Here is a 17,584-nt window from a genome sequence, read left to right as displayed (position 1 = left end):
TGGTACCTGAGGTCTGAGATCTGTTTTTTTCCAAGGTCAAGCCCCCTAGTGGACCCCCTTGCTTGATCCTCTGCAGGAGGTTCCTTTACAAGTCTCAGGGCGCTGCTTCCACAGTCGTATACCCGTCTGCACTGGTTCCCCACTCAGGTTTTCAGAGCTTTAGTTCCTGGCTGTGTCTGCCTCCACCCACGCCTCCGCCAGTGCCTGTGCGCTCTGCACTGGGCGTCCTCTCTCTGCCCTCGCGCTCAATAAGCTCTGGCTTTTTGGGTTCCTAAATCTTGCTGCTCTCAGGAACAGGCCCCGGAGCTGCCAATGACTCGATGGGTGCCCCAAACTTGCTCTATTTCTTTTTAGCTGGCTTCAGAGCTATAGATTTTGTGTGTGGAGGGGGTGGGGGTGGGGCGGTTGCTCAGCCCGCGATTAAGTGAGAGCCCTTTATAGCCTGGAAATGTCTCGATTCCACGTACCTTTCACGCTGTGCCCTGTTGTGGGGTTCCTCCGTTCGTCTGGACTTGTTTTTATGTCCCCTTGAGGAGTTCTGTGTGTTTCGGTCAGGAGAGGTTAAGAGGTGCTTCTTACTCTGCCGCCATCTTAACCCAGAAGTCATGGCTCAACATACAATTTTTATTGTAGATAATGAATCAAGTTATACATTGACAAAATCATTTGATTGACATTCTGTGAATAACAAAATATGCAAAGCTTTGGCAAGAATAATTCCTTATGGATTTGCTGGGTTGGAGTTTGCTTCCCATCTGCAAGGTATACACTTGCATTCCAATTGCAAAAGAATCGTCAATTATTTTTAACCAATCAGATTTAGGCATGATTATTCTTTTTTTTTTTAAACCCTTAACTTCTGTGTATTGGCTCCTAGGTGGAAGAGTGGTAAGGGTGGGCAATGGGGGTCAAGTGACTTGCCCAGGGTCACCCAGCTGGGAAGTGTCTGAGGCCAGATTTGAACCTAGGACCTCCTGTCTCTAGGCCTGACTCTCAATCCACTGAGCTACCCAGCTGCCCCTGTGATTATTCTTTTTTTAATGAATCAATTGTATAATTAATCAGAAAGTTATTTCTTGGCTAGATGATTACACAATCACACAATTACACAATTTCAGATTTCAAAGATTTCAAAGATACAATACCTGAGAACTGATCCAAATGTTATTTCAATACAGTCTTTCATTTTTCAATATTTTTCAAAGGTGAATTTGTTCTGTTGTTTTCTGTTCTCTGGGGTTTGACAAGAATACTCCAGAGGTAGCCTGCTCTAATTTTTCATTCCTTGTCCTCCCTTCTCTCTGTATTGGCATTCTTCATCAAAGATCAGAGAAACGTGGGGCTCCCTTGCAGACACCTGTGTGTATGATTTGTGAAACCTGGAGTTTCTGTTAGGGTACCAAAGTTTTCAGCATTAACTCACTAATTGCTGTTGTGAGGGAGTGAAAGGAAGGTAGATAGGAGGAAGGATAGGTGGGAGAAAGGAGAGAGGAAGGTAGAGGAAGGGAAATGAAAATAGGGGTCCCCAGCCCCAGAAGGGGGAAATTGACCAGAGCCTTTCAGGGCTCAAATAAAAAATCAGAGAGCAACTTAGGGTTTAGAATAATTAGGTTTTATTTAAATTAGAAAAGGGAAAGGTTAGGTAGGGAAAGAGGGTTTCCTCTGCCTCCCAGGTATAGAGAGTCCAGGATCAGAGAGAGCCAAAAGGAGCCCCAAACTTTGCTCCTATACTTTCTCCTACACCTCCCACAAAGGAAGTGGGAGGTGTCGGGGAAGTTGTAGCAGGAAGTCCTGGGAGACATAGTCTCCCAGGGCTTAGAGTAATTTTTAAATGACACACTGGTTTGTTGTAAGGTGATTTTAGGGGAATTCCTGTATCTTGACTTCTATATTTGGGGTTTTCCTAGGGGTTTGTTGGGGGGCCTGTAAGGGCTCTAATAATAGCCTCTAATGTTCTTCCATATTTCCCTGGGGCTGTGTGGGGGTATTGATCACAACAATTCCAATAATAAGGAGTGCCAACAAGAGAAGAGTCACACAGGGGAAACTGAGTTGGGGGTCCCCATCCCTCCTGAGACTGCCATGCACTTCCTCAAGGTCCCCCCTGTGACCATATCAGACAGGGTGGGCTTTGATGGCCCCTGGCATTTCCCCATTTCCTTTTTAATTGAAGTGACTTCAATTCAATTTGGACTTGATATATGCTAGAACCTAGGGATCTGATGTAGACTGGGAAGCAAAAAAGAATGATAAGGCAAGGGTAAATCCACAGACACTAAGGGTATGAAGCAAGTCATTATGGGAAATGAAGGAAGAAACACCATCATAAAAGGAAGATGCTATAGAGGAGGCTGAATAAAGGGAAGAACTTTTCCTAATCAAATCTATAATAAGTTTTTGGTGTAAGGTGTCTGTATTAAGTGTGGCTCTACTATGCTATGTTATCTTCTGGTGGAATAAGTATGGGGTTAAGTTGAGCTAATGGAAGGGGAAAAGCACTTTGAAAATTTACATTTGTTACAGAAATAATTATACCCAATATCAGAACACAAGGGTTTATATCATTATAAGTTACATTTTTTCAAAGCAGCTGAATCACAACAATATTAATAATTGGGCTGGGGTTAATAGTTAAGATCGATCAGTCTTAGGGAGGCTTGCCACTTCCAGGGTTTGCTCTGCCATGTGAATATTTCTTCTGGCTTATCTCCAAATCATGGGCTTCGGGGACTGGGGTCTTTGATGTTGTCATCTCGGTTGTTTCATAAGTTCAGTTGTTCCTGAGAAGTTCTCTGCTGTAGGTGTTCATTTCCTGTGTAAATAAAAACAAAATCTTGTCCCCATATTATAATTCTGGGGTTTTTGTTTATTTGTTGGTTACTCCAATTTATGTTCAGTGATTACAAATGAATTAATTTACAAGAGATTCATTATAACTTTCATTGAAACAAAAACTTGGGGTGAGGTATAGTCTGTTAAGTAAGTAGTGGAACATATTTGTTTGCTCTACACATTTAAATTTCTGGGGCTTAAATTATTATTTCACTTTACTTTGAATATAACAATTTGCTTTGAGAGGAAAAGGCAGGGAAGGGATTACAACATTGACTTCAGGTAAGAGTCGGGGTTATTAATTAGTCATGTCTTTCTTTTGAATGGTGGATACAGTTCAATCAATGATTTCTCAGATAACTATACCTGAATTCAAAATTAAAAAATAATATTGTTAGCAGTTCTAATGATTTTTACCTTAAACAACAATTTTTACCAATTGTATCTGAGAAGTTTCCAAGATTTACATATACAACGAAAAGTTTTGATTTTACAAGTCATGGTAACTAATTTTTCTTTTCAATAATTTCCCAGTTTTTTCTTAGTTTCAATACTCACTAACAATGTTTGAACTATCTGGCAATTCTTCCCATTTATACAGAAAAAGGGTTAATAATTTTGCTGGGAATTAAGTTTCCATTAATGTTATCTTGATTGATGATGGCTGGTACAGGGGCTAGTCAGTAACTTAGCCAATTGTCATAGCCAATTTACTTTAAAATTTTAGTTCACAATACAAATCATATATCATCATAAGTAAACATGATCAATTTCTAACAAGTTGCTTTTACACGTAGTTTGCATTTAAACACATTATTTTCCATTTTTTAAAATAGGTACATGTTTTAGGAACACACAATATATAACAATTTTGCCAAAAGTCCAATATTTGTAACTGCTTAGTTTGCAGTATTATTTTCTATACCATATCAAAATTTAATGAGGCTGCTATTCCACACCTTAGGTTTTAAATTTACTCTAAGGAAGGGGTTAATAGGTTTGTAGAAAGTTCTAAGTTTTTAGAATTAAGGAAGAATCTTTTTCTTTCTAGCAACCTTGTTTTTCTGATCCTCTTTTGCTATTTAAATTATTGTACTTGTAAGATTTGTATGTTTTGATTTTGATATTAAATTAATTTCAATGGATATTGATTTAAAACTTCAGTACTTTCAAATAGATAACTCAAGATATTCTTACATCTGCAATGAATAGTCTTATTCTAAGTCCTGTATGATTTCTGGGATGGTCAAATTTTTCTAGTCAAATGCATTATTCATTTATGCTGTTTACATATCACATTAGTCCTTATCCAATTCAGGTGAAAAATAAATTTTCTTTACAGTATAGCTGTATACATAATTTTATGTGTAATTATTAATTAACACATTGTATTTTTATGAACATTAATTTTCAATGGCATTTCAAATTAGTATTTTTTTTTAAACCCTTACCTTCCGTCTTGGAGTCAATACTGTGTATTGGCTCCAAGGCAGAAGAGTGGTAAGGGTAGGCAATGGGGGTCAAGTGACTTGCCCAGGGCCACACAGCTGAGAAGTGGCTGAGGCCAGATTTGAACTTAGGCTCTCCCGTCTCTAGGCCTGACTCTCATTCCACTGAGCTACCCAGCTGCCCCCTCAAATTAGTATTTTGATAATACTTGAACTTCTTATTTCCTTAATATCTTTAATTTTTACATTTTGATCTCAATTCCAATTTACCCAAATAACCTTTAAGGGATAGTCAGACAATCAACACAATAGAAATTATTTGACTAAGATCTAGTATCTTAAGTCTTAGTTTTAAGTTGCCATGATAGACGTTAATTTTTTCTTTTTTGTAATATTTTTTGGAATAAGGATAACCACTTAAATTGAACCAAATCTTTGTATAGGATGTATCATAACTTTTTAACTTTGAAATTTAATAAAATGGTAATTTTAGAAATTTTTGAAAATTTAGAAAGCTTTAGGAAATTTCTAAACAATTTTTTTCTTTGTATTAACTGTCTCTTTTTCTCTATATTTCTTTTTTGTTTTATAAGTGGACCTAAACTATTTAATTTAACCCAATATTTAAATTTAAAACAATTCTGTTGATGTTTTACATTTTAACCATTTATTAGTAAAATCTGTTGTTTCCCTCTTTTAAATATAATTTGTATTCCAATTGTGGTGAATTAGGGAAACCTGAATTTTTGAACAGTATTATAGATGTTATAAAGTTGATATTAGCTTCTTATTAATTTTTCACTTTATAGAGTTTAAGTTGGCACAAGTTTCTCAAGCAGTTATGCTTCAGTGGTCACTACCTATCTGAGTCTGTTTCACAGGTGGCTAGTCTACATACTTTGTTCTTACCCATAATAATATTTTTCTAAAACAAATTGCATCTTATTACTTAGATCATGTATTTCTTCTCATACATTGCACATACCTTTAAAATAATTTTTGTATCCTACTTAATTACAATGCTGTTCAAATTTCTATATTGATAATATACCAAATTCTTAATGCATATATCATTTTTGTGTTTACCAGTTTTTGAAACCCTAATGTTAATTATATTTTTACTTATTGCTTAACATAATGGTACATGTTTGAGAGTAACAATGTTACATGCTCATGTGTCTACCCAAAATTTTTGATTTTGCAAAATTTAGCTGAAATTCCATTTTTTAGCTTGTAGTCAATTATCACGAATGAATATTTACACTGTACCATCAGTACCCATTCAAATCCTTAGCAAATATGTATTCTAATGGGTAGAGAAAGGGCCATGAGTTTTGGGAAAAGTGGGCAATGTTTTTTGGCTTCTCAAAGCTAATTCCTGCTGAACTGGGGTGGCATGGATGATTCACTCTCAGCACATGATTTTCTCATGGACCAGTCTCTGTCTAAAAGGATCTAATTTTGAAATGTAAGCCAACTGCATTGTCTTAATACTTTTTAAATTAAATTTTCATTGACATCAGTATGATCTTTAAACAACTTACAGTTGTTTAAAGAAGCTTTTTCACTTTTTGGTAAGCACTGAGTTGGATTGATGGTTTTGACTAGCTAGGAAAGTTTGAGTTGCAAACTTAATTTGCAAGTAGGAGTTGGATAGATGGACTGTACACAATTGAGAATCACTGCTTTCTAGGCAGCTGTCTAAATGTTGTTTTCCTTAGATTGCCTTCTAAAATAATTTGTGATTTTCATAAAATATATATCTTAGTATTTAACCTGTTGATAGAATCCAATGATGGGATCAATTTGTCCCTTTATCTGTCTTTTAGATTTCTACATTCCCTTTCTCATGGCCATTGAGAAATGGAAGGAGAAATGTTTGACAGATGAGTTTATTTGACTCTTACCTTAATGAGAGCATAGAATAAGATGTCTTTCAACCAGTTAAATTATCTTAGAGTTTTAGGAGATTCAGGAATCCATAAAAATGTCATTTCCTGAATTTTCCAAATGGTCTCTGGCTGTCTCCTTCATTCTTCTGGAATGAATGGAAAAGAGAGAGAGAGGTTTATTTTTCCCAGAATGTAACCCTCCCATTGTGATCACAGACAGACAATGTATGGACATATTAGAGAACATAAACATAGACTGATAACTGTGGCTTTTAAAATTATTGTAATCCCTGGGAGACTACAACTCCCAGGACTCCCTGCTACAACTACCCTCAAAACCTTCTACTTCCTTTGTGGGAGGTGTCAGAGAAAGTATAAAAGAGAAAGTTTGGTGCCTTTTCACTCTCTCTACCCTGGAGTCTCAGCTCTGCTCCTAGAACCTGGAGGCTGGCTGACTCTCTTTGATCCTGGACTCTCTCTACCTGGGAGACCCTTTCCCCCAACCTAATCTTTCTCTTTTCTAATTTAAATAAAACCTAGCTATTCTAAACCCCAAGTTGCTCTCTGATCTTTTATTTGATCCCCGAAGGGCTCTTGTTAATTTCCCCCTGCTGGGGCTGGGGAATGCTACCTTCCTTTCCCTTCCTCTACCTTCCTCTCTCCTTTTTTCCTTCCTTCTACCTTCCTATCTACCTTCCCTTCACCCCCTCACATAACACAAACAATATACCCAAGGTATTTCATGCATACTCTGACAACACAGAACATTAATTTTATAAACTATATCCTTTTTTTCATCCTGGCATAGAGATCAATTGTTACAAATCATATCTATGTGACTAAAGAAATCTGTGGAAAAAAGGAGGCTTGTTAATAATGAAGGAAGAGAAAGTAAAAGAATGCAATGTAGTTATCTAATTAACAGGCTTTATACATTTCAAGAATTATTCAGAAAATGGGTTAACTTTTTGCAAGAAGCTAGGCTGACATTTGACATATCTTAGTTCTAAATTAGTTTTCATGCTCCAATATATTTCCTAAAACAAACATACTTTTCTTCTGCACTTTTTTTCTGCATATTACTATGAAGTGGCTCTGATACCTGCCTGAATAATTCCCATGCATGCCACATTGCTGGAGAAATTTTTTGTTTGATAACATATCTATCTATGTACATGAGCTTTAGAAAGTGTTTGATTTAATTAAGTGCAGTGCTTCTTGGTTTTTGAAAACTGTTAAGACTTTTTAAATGGTCTGTAGTTATTACTAAATGGACTCTTTCCAAAGGGGAAAGAAAAAGAACTGTGGGCAGAATTGTTTTTTTCTGCCTGGAAAATAAATTGTGGAACAGCTAGCCCTTTCTGGAAGTGGAGGGGAGTGAAAGAAAAACTTTGGCTGTTTTGAATTTTGCCCTTTCTGAGAGACTGCATTATATATGAATTGTTTTAAATCTTACTTCCTTAGATAGAGAAAAATACCTAGGAGGGGATGGTGTCCTCAGTGGTTGTTTGACCCAAATGTAAAAGCTCCAGTTGAGATTATTATAATGAGCTGCCTCATCAGAATTTTGGTTTGACACTGAAACCTTAAGGACTTCAGCTCTAGAATTCCGTCTGGCAGACAAGTTAGAAAAGGTCTATGTGAGACATGTAGCCTTGTGTGGGGGATCTAAAGCATCCTTAAAGAGAGTCCAAAAAGCAAAAGTCTCTACTGGGACCTATTCTGGTCCATGTTCAGTTTAATAAGATTTTAAATCAAAGCTAATTTTTTCCCATGTTTCTAAATCTACCATTCTCTCATCAGGAAACCACAGACTACAAATTTGAATAATAGTTAACTGCTGCTTACTGTGTGTAATCATTTCAATAAATAGTTTTCTTTCCTTTGATCCACTATGTTCCATAGCATCCTATTTATCTTAAAAGTTCTGAATTACTCATCCCTCTTTCCTTGCACCAACTCTCAGGGGGCCTGTAACACCTCGGATGGAAACCTAGCCATCTGTTGGGAAGTGTCCTCAGGTTTTTTTGAATGGGGTTTGGGGGGGCTTACCTATCCAAGAGTCCCTGTTTGGAAACCAACATGTGGGAGTCAAACTCCCACAGGTCCAGGTACTCCAGGAGGAGGGATGGATTTGGCGCTTTAAGATGAATGAGAGACAGTCACTCTGAACTTCAGCCAGAGCCAGGCATCATGGAGACTGCCCTGGTTAGCCTTGAGCTGCTTTATTTTTTATACCCTATTTATAAGATTACATACATGTTAGCATGGTTTTTCATTCTCACCATACATCTTTTCTCAGAGATAATGGATTAAGTCATACATTAACTTTGTTACTAACAACTTTTCTTTCTCCAGTAACTTTCAATATTTTTCAAAGTTGTGTTTGACATGTCTCCTAGGCTATGGGGTCGAGAAAACAGTTCAGTGGAATGGGACATACTTAGCCTTTGAAGGCAATTTCTCCATTTTCATCCATTGTCCTTTTAAGTTAACATGATGAATCAGGGAGGCATATTGTTTCTTAATTTCCCATTATGTAAGTTTCTGTGCATGGGAATGGAAAAGCCAGGTACAGTTTTCTTGAGGATTAACTGATTAATTGCTGGTTTGTTATGGGGTGGCTTTAGGGGAATTTCTGTATTATTACATGTAAAAGTTGGATGTTCCTAGGAGTCTGTGGGGGCCTATAAGGGCTCTAATAATAGGCTATACTGTTTTTCTGTATTTTCCTGGGGCTGAGTGGGGATATTGATTATAATGATTTCAATAATAAGGAGTGTTAGTAAGACAAGAGACACACAGGGGTATCTGAGTGGGGGTTTCCATCCTCCCTGGAATTTGCTGTGCAGTTCCAGGATGCCACCTGTGACTTTATCATACGAGATGGGTTTGATGGTTCCCGGCATAAATTGGTATACACATCTTCCATTTTCATCTAATTTAGGCTTCTTTATAGGCAAAATCAGTGTATGAAACTCAGAAAAGCAAGGTATAATTATCCCTTTTTGGATTAGGGATTCAATGATTGGTCTTATACCTTCTATTGCTTCCTTAATCAAAGGATATTGAGGCACACAAGGAAGTGGTCCTTCCTTTGTCCTCACCTGGACTGGAGTAGCTGATTTCAATAATCCTTATATCTGTGGATTATCTTGACCACAACTCCTTAGGAATATCCTCGGGTATTGGATAGATAGTACCTAAGTTATCCTCTGTACTGTTGGAATCTAAGAATAGCAATGGAAAGGCTTTCAGAGATTCCTCTGGGAGATTTAAGGATACGACACCAGATTCAGTACATTGGGTAGTTGCTCACAATTTATGTAGCAAATCTCAGCCTAAAAGGTTCATTGGGCATTCTGGCATACAGAGAAAAGCGTGTTCCACAGATAAAGGTTTAGGAGTTATTATTTTTGGTTGTAATTTAGCTATTTTATGAAGTTTGCCTGTAGCACCAACAACTTCCATTGTACCAGCAGCTCTACAATTCTCAGGAAAACTTTGCAAAACTGATTTACTAGCTCCTGTATCAACAATAAGGTCATAGATCTGGTCTCCAATAGTTACAGACACATGTGGTTCTGTGCTATTGGGAGGTTGGAAAGTTTCCAACACAGGGGCTAAAACAGTAACATCAGAACAAAGATCAGCTATTTCCTGTCCATCCAAATTAACATCCTTTTGAATTACAGAATTTCCCTAGGATTTTGCACCGTTAACACTTTCATTGTTCTTTTTCTCCTCTATTTTGGTATCATTGTCCTTATTAAAAATCAAATTATCCTTAATCAAATCACAATTTCCATTATTCTCCTTAATTACACAATCACTAGAATTTCCAACACAATTTTCCTTTTTCTCACAATTATTTGCAATACTAATTAAACTATTATTAACACCAAGTAAATTATCATCAATCTTATTTAAATTAACACAAACATTAGTTAAATTACCACTAAAATCACTTAATTTAGCACCAACAACATTTAAATAATATTATTGATTTCATTTAAAGTACCATTAACACTGATTAATATCATTATTAATTAAATTAGTATTAACACCAATGAAATCATTATTAACACCAATTACACCATTAACATTATTCACAGTTCCATTATCATTTTCCTTAATACACACAATTTATTTAACATTTAATTTATTCCCATCCATGTGATTTAAAACTTTTGAACTTTGGGTACACCTTCATAATGGGGCTCTTCCTTCATTCTGGCTAACATGGTTTGTGTTCCTTGCAACAACCTGGTTATACTTCGGTCTAGTACCAGTTTTTATGTAGTCTTGCATAATACTCATGCTAGGGGCTTGCAGTCCTTGGCAACAAGCATTCTGGCATATAAAACTACTTTGTTGTCTAAAACCATAATTATTGTTGTTACCATTCCAATGGTTCCTTCTGTTGTTATTATTGTAGTAACCATAATTTCTATTATTCCTTTGCCTGTCAAACTGACCCTTGAACCTACATTCCTTCACAAAATATGCAATGTGGTTGCAAAGAAAGCATTGCTTCGGCCCTTGGTACCTGTTGTTAGTACCATTGTTGCTCCTATATGTGGTATTTTTCCTCTCAGATGTCTTCAGAGCTACCACAGCCTTGATCTTACCTATCTCTTTGTCTTTTGCCTTGTTGTTTGCCTCTTTCAATTGCCTATGCAGACTATCAATAATTGGCTCTTTCTCATCAGATGATCTATCTTTTTCCTGGGCATATACATAAATTGCCTTCTGCTTAAGTTGGTCTAGGGAAAGCAATTCCCAATCCAGGCAATAATCCAAGAAAAGTTTTCTAACATTTGGGACCTAATTCTGAAAAAGATTCTCTTAATATGGTAAATTGCACTTTCTGAGTGTTGAGTGTTGAGTGTTGAAACTTAATTGAGTCTCTGCAACCTTAATCACTCGGTCAAAGAATGAAGCTGATGTTTCTGGACCAGTGTTCTGGTCAAGTGTTCTTTCAAACTTTGACCACGCATTGGGTCATCGGGAGTTGTTTTCCATTGCTTTCAGAATATATTTGTGTGATTGTTTTAATAAGCGGTAATTTGCAAACAAATTCAAATCTAATTCATGCCAATTCTTAGGTAAGTACTTACATCATCTTAGTTTCCCCAACAACTTTTCTTGATCTCTCTTGGACAACACCTCTCCTAAGACAAAAGAGAAATCATTAAAGTCTGGATCATACATTTTGATTGCAGATCTCAGTTCTTTAATTAATTTGGTTGATTCATCTTCTCTCAGGAGATCTTCTCTTTATTGCTTCACTATCTTCAGCCTTAAACCTAGTATGCTGCTTCACGTGAAAAATATTGTTGACCCTAATATTAGGCAAATCACGTAGCAGTAACGAGGAATTGGTTGACTTTCAATCTTTTGGGCTGTTTGTTCCTGTTCTAATTTAGTCTTTCCACGGGCTATGTGACCAGAAGTTTCCCCTTGCTGTTTCTATGCAAGACCATAAGTATTGCCAGATAGTATGTAAAATCCACATTATCAATCTTCAATTACATCATTTTCAATATCTGTTTAACTTCTGAGCCTTTACAGCACCACAAAATAATAGTCTTAAAACAATACCACACACAAACAAACACACACCTTATTCTATATACAGCATATCTAATGAACACAATTATTGGTATGTAAGCCAAAATATCTAACACCATTATATCCAGTATTGGTTGAGCAATCTCAAAATACTAAACAAACTTACAATACCTAGGTATAGTTTTGAACCATAGGTATGGCAAAAAACAGTAACCCTTGCCAGAGTCCAAACAAAACATAATCAATGCAATCTTCCATAATCATCTTCCTACTAATGTTGTTATTGATAAATGGTATGGTAGTAGCATAGTGGTGCTATTAGCCAAAATGGATTGGATAATATATAATTTATTCAACAATACTTTAACAATAACAGAAATAAACAAAGAAAGAAGAGGATATAAAAAACAAACAGCAAAAAAAATATGAAAAAAAAGTCCTTTCCCCGGGTTAAAGCTCTATAGTAAGTTGGCTGCACACAAGAATGTTATATCTTGCCAAAATCTGTTTCTGTGTAATGTTCTCCTATTAAGCCTAGATTTGCTTCCTGGGGCAAAGGGAAGAAAATTCTAAAGGTGAATACTTAAAAAAACCCATACTCTATAGCTAAAGCACTTTGCAAATCTTAAAGCAGTATGTATACATTAGATTTGAGGATGATTATGAGAATGATTATGATGATGATCCTGATGATCCGGGCATTTAGTAATCTGAAAAAGTTCCCAAGAACAAGCATTGCAGAAATACTCAGAATCAATATTATTCTGAATATTAGGCAATTAAAAATTTAGACCCATTGGACAAACCTCCACTTTTATGTTTTTTTTTTTTTTTGACAAAAAATGTCAAAATCCACTTCTTTTAGACCAGGAAATTTCCAAGGTTTCATATAAAACTTTAGTCTTTTGAGTTGAACTTAGTTACCTGTCACTGTATAGGCTTGGAATCATTAAGAGAAAGTAAGATGGGCCTCAGAAAATTATAAGAATTGCTTGAATACATTCTGATGCCTCTGTCCTCAGATGGAGATGCTCAATTATCAGGGCCACAGTGATCCTCATCTTTTCTCAATCCTTTTGAGGAACCAATGTACTGATGCCTTTAATACTGAGTTTAAATGAACCAATTACTTGACATATTTTTATAAATTGATACATTTTTTATAGAAAAGATTTATTTTATTTTTTGGCCAAAGAAATGGATTCCTTTATTTGTTTGGAAAATTTTTTTTCAAAATGTTAATCTGTAAGACAACAAGCACCATGAGAGTTATCTGCAAAAATTCCAAAAGCATGCACTGCAAAATTAAATAAGAAATCACATTATTTTATATGATCAGTAATTAAAAAATATGAACCCTTTGCATGGACCTTGACTTCTAAATTCCTTCAAAAAATGTCTAAACTTGATCTCCCTTGTAAAATTTAAATCAATTCACCACATCCCAAAGTTCATTCTGGATCTTTTGGTGTAGTGTGTGGTCTCTGCAGGCTTCTTTATGGTGCCTTCTCCAAACAATTTACTTTCTTGATTCAGGAGGTAGCAAGTTTTTTATCCTAAAATTTCTTTCAAACAAGAAAAAATTTTATATATCTAGAATTTTATGACAATAATACAGTCCCTCTGAGGAGGGTGTTGACAAACACATAGATCACCCAGGGACACATGGCTGAGTTGTGAGGTATGTGAATCAATTGTTAAAAGGAAGTAAAAAACAAAAAAAATCAAACTTAAATACTAAATAAAAATTCTGAGTAAGCAAGAATAAGCCAACATGAGGTCCTAGAATCAGGACCCAATTAAAACATTTATGTCCCACAAGCCTGTAGGACCATTGCAGCAAAATGCACTTACCCAATCAGCAGCCAGGACTATAGAAAATTGCCACACTATGAAAGACAGAAAAGGGACAGATTTTTGAAGCAAACAGTCATTCCCTGGTCTGATTTTACCTTCACTTCCAGGGATAGGGGAGCCAAAATAGCAGCCAGACTGAGGTACTTTGTCTGAATCTAGCACAGGGAAATCCTGCATCTGATGTTGTCAAGCAGCCACTTCCTCAAACCCCAAAATAAGTCCTCTGTCTTGGCACAGATTCTCATCAATTCCAATGGGATTGGTTGGTCTCCTTGACTTTGTGGTTCTTGAACTGTATAATGGCTCTTTTGTGATGCCCTCTGAAATCAGACTCAATTATTAGTCAAAGTCCCATGATATTAAACAACCAATGGCAGGTTTCCATAGTCTAACACAGTGGTTCCCAAACTTTTTTGGCCTATCGCCCCCTTTCCAGAAAAAATATTACTTAGTGCCCCAGGAAATTAATTTAAAACATTTTTAATAGCAATTAATAGGAAAGATAAATGCACCTGTGGCCATCACCACCTCCAGGATCGCTGCAGCACCCACCAGGGGGCGGTGGTGCCCGCTTTGGGAATCACTGGTCTAAAGCTTTTGGGTATACATTAATATTCAGGCTATTGTACTATTTACAATAGTAAACTTATATTAGTGCAAAATAAATACTAATAACCTGTGCTTTAAGAACAAAAAATAAGAGAAGAAAATTCAAGTATCCTATTGCATATAAAAAGAAAAAAATTAAATTAAAAAAATCAAAAATTCATAGTGTACATTCCATGAGACACTGTGTTAGCTAAGCAGAGGCACAATACAAAGGTTTCTCACTCAAAAACGCAATTTATTTCCTTCCTAACTTGTCCACGATCCACAGTGTGTTTGTACATGATTTTTACCAGGTAATAGCTTATGTAAAAAAACAAAAACAAAAGCAAAAAACAGCAGTACAACAGCTAATGCTCATTCTAAATAGTCCCCAAATCCCCCAAAGCACAAGAGCTCATAAATTCTACAGCGGTTACTGATATAGGTTGTAACCATTTGGCTAGAGTACATTCATCATCTATGTGACAATTAATAAAAGCAAAAAGGCACAAAAGGTTGTATAGGTAAAATAAGACCTCAATGTACTTGGTGACAAACCCAGTATACATAAGGATGTATGGCTAAGCCACAGAAAGGGTTTGCCTAACTAGACTATGGACTTTTACAATGGTGTTACCTCCAGCCCAGACACAGGACAGTACACATATAGATAGTAGGATGGCACCAATAACAACAGTGTAACAGAACATATAGCTAATAGCCAAAACACAGCAACTTAAAGTGACATAGCATAACAGAATATATTAGATTAGATCAATATATGAACTTAAAAAACAAACAATCAGCAAATACAATGTATGTGATGAGATATAAGCAATCAATTCGAGTTCTTTTCTCCAATTCTGATAGCTTTTTACAGAGACTTCTTCACTATTTGGAGGGGAGAAAACAGAAAGAGTTAACATAAATAAAGCAATTGAATTTGAAAATTCATTTCCAGACTCTTTTTTTTTAGACTATTCCTCCGATTTTATTTTTATTTTTATTTTTTTAAGACATTTATTAATATTCGTTTTTAATCTGTTTACATACTTTATGCCCCTACTTTCCCCTTCACCCCCTGCTCTCCCCCCACCCATGGCCAACGCACATTTCCACTGGTTGTAACAAGTGTCCTTGTTCAGGGTCTATTTCCCATTCATGTCCGCCTCAGTCCATGCATTCGAGCAATTGTTTATCTTATATGTTTCCTCTCCTGCAGTCCTTCCTTTGAATGTGGGTAGCATCTTTACCATAAATCCCTCAGAGCTGTCTTGTGTCATTGCAGTGCTGCTGGTACAGGAGCCCATTACATTTGATTTTACCATAGTATATCAGTCTCGGTGTACAATGTTCTTCTGGTTCTGCTCCTTTTGCTCTGCATCACTTCCTGGAGGTCTCTCCAATTTGCATGGAATTCCTCCAGTTTATTATTCCTTTTAGCACAATAGTATTCCATCACCCGCATATACCACAATTCGTTCAGCCATTCCGCAATTGAAGGACATCCCCTCATTTTCCAGTTTTTTGCCACCACAAAAAGCACAGCTATAAATATTTTCATACAAGTCTGTTTATCTATGATCTGTTTGGGGAACAAACCCAGCAATGGTATGGCTGGATCAAAGGGCAGGCAGTCTTTTATAGCCCTTTGGGCATAGTTCCAAATTGCCAGCCAGAATGGCCGGATCATTTCACAACTCCACCAGCAATGCATCAATGTCCCGATTTTGCCACATCCCCTCCAACATTCATTACTCTCCCCTTCTTTCATTTTAGCCAATCTGCTAGGTGTGAGGTGATACCTCAGAGTTGTTTTGATTTGCATTTCTCTAATTATTAGGGATTTGGAACACTTTCTCATGTGCTTATTGATACTTTTGATTTCTTTACCTGAAAATTGTCTATTCATGTCTCTTGCCCATTTATCAATTGGGGAATGGCTTGATTTTTTATACAATTGATTGAACTCCTTGTATATTTGAGTAATTAGACCCCTGTCAGAGTTTTTTATTATAATGATTTTTTTCCCAATTTGTTGTTTCCCTTCTGATTTTGACTACAGTCTTTTTGTTTGTACAAAAGCTTTTTAGCTTAATATAATCAAAACCATTTAATTTACATTTTGTAATTTTCTCTAACTCTTGCTTCGTTTTAAAATCTTTCCTTTCCCAGAGATCTGACAGGTCTACTATTCTGTGTTCATTTAACTTATTTATAGTTTCCCTCTTTATATTCAAGTCCTTCACCCATTCTGAATTTATATTGGTGTAGGGTGTGAGATGTTGATCTAAACCTAATCTCTCCCATATTGTTTTCCAAATTTCCCAGCAGTTTTTGTCAAATAGTGGATTCATGTCCCAAAAGTTGGGCTCTTTGGGTTTATCATACACTGTCTTGCTGACATCATTAACCCCGAGTCTATTCCACTGATCCTCCCTTCTATCTCTTAGCCAGTACCATATTGATTTAATGACTACTGCTTTATAGTATAGTTTGATATCTGGTACTGCTAGGCCCCCTTCCTTCACATTTTTTTTTCATTATTTCCTTTGATATTCTTGATCTTTTGTTATTCCAAATGTAATTTGTTATAGTTTTTCCTAATTCAGTAAAGAAGTTTTTTGGTAATTTGATAGGTATGGCACTAAATAGGTAAATTAATTTGAGTAGTATGTTCATTTTTATTATGTTAGCTCGTCCTACCCATGAACAGTTAATGGCTTTCCAATTGTTGAGGTCCAGTTTTATTTGTTTGGAAAGTGTTTTGTAGTTGTTTTCGTATAATAGCTGTGTTTGTTTTGTTAGATTGATTCCCAAGTATTTTATATTGTCTAGGTTGATTTTAAATGGTGTTTCTCTTTCTACCTCTTGCTGTTCTAATGTGTTGGAAATGTATAGAAATGCTGATGATTTATGTGCATTTATTTTGTATCCTGCCACTTTGCTAAAGTTGTTGATTATTTCTACCAGCCTCTTAGTTGATTCTCTAGGATTTTTTAAGTAGACCATCATATCATCTGCAAAGAGTGATAGCTTAGTCTCATTGCCTATTTTGATACCTTCAATTTCTTTTTCTTCTCTAATTGCTATTGCTAGTGTTTCTAGTACTATGTTGAATAATAGAGGTGACAATGGGCATCCTTGTTTCACTCCTGATCTTATTGGGAAGGCTTCTAATTTATCCCCATTGCATATAATGCTTGTTGATGGTTTTAGGTATATATTGTTTATTGTTTTTAGGAAGGGTCCTTCTATTCCTATACTTTTCAATGTTTTCAATAGGAATGGATGCTGTATTTTGTCAAAGGCTTTTTCAGCATCTATTGAGATAATCATGTGATTTTTGTTTGTTAGACTATTGATATGGTCAATTATGTGGATGGTTTTCCT

The sequence above is a fragment of the Gracilinanus agilis genome, chromosome 1 (genome assembly GCF_016433145.1).
Source record: "Gracilinanus agilis isolate LMUSP501 chromosome 1, AgileGrace, whole genome shotgun sequence".
Taxonomy (NCBI): domain Eukaryota; kingdom Metazoa; phylum Chordata; class Mammalia; order Didelphimorphia; family Didelphidae; genus Gracilinanus; species Gracilinanus agilis.
This window is presented reverse-complemented; position numbering follows the sequence as displayed.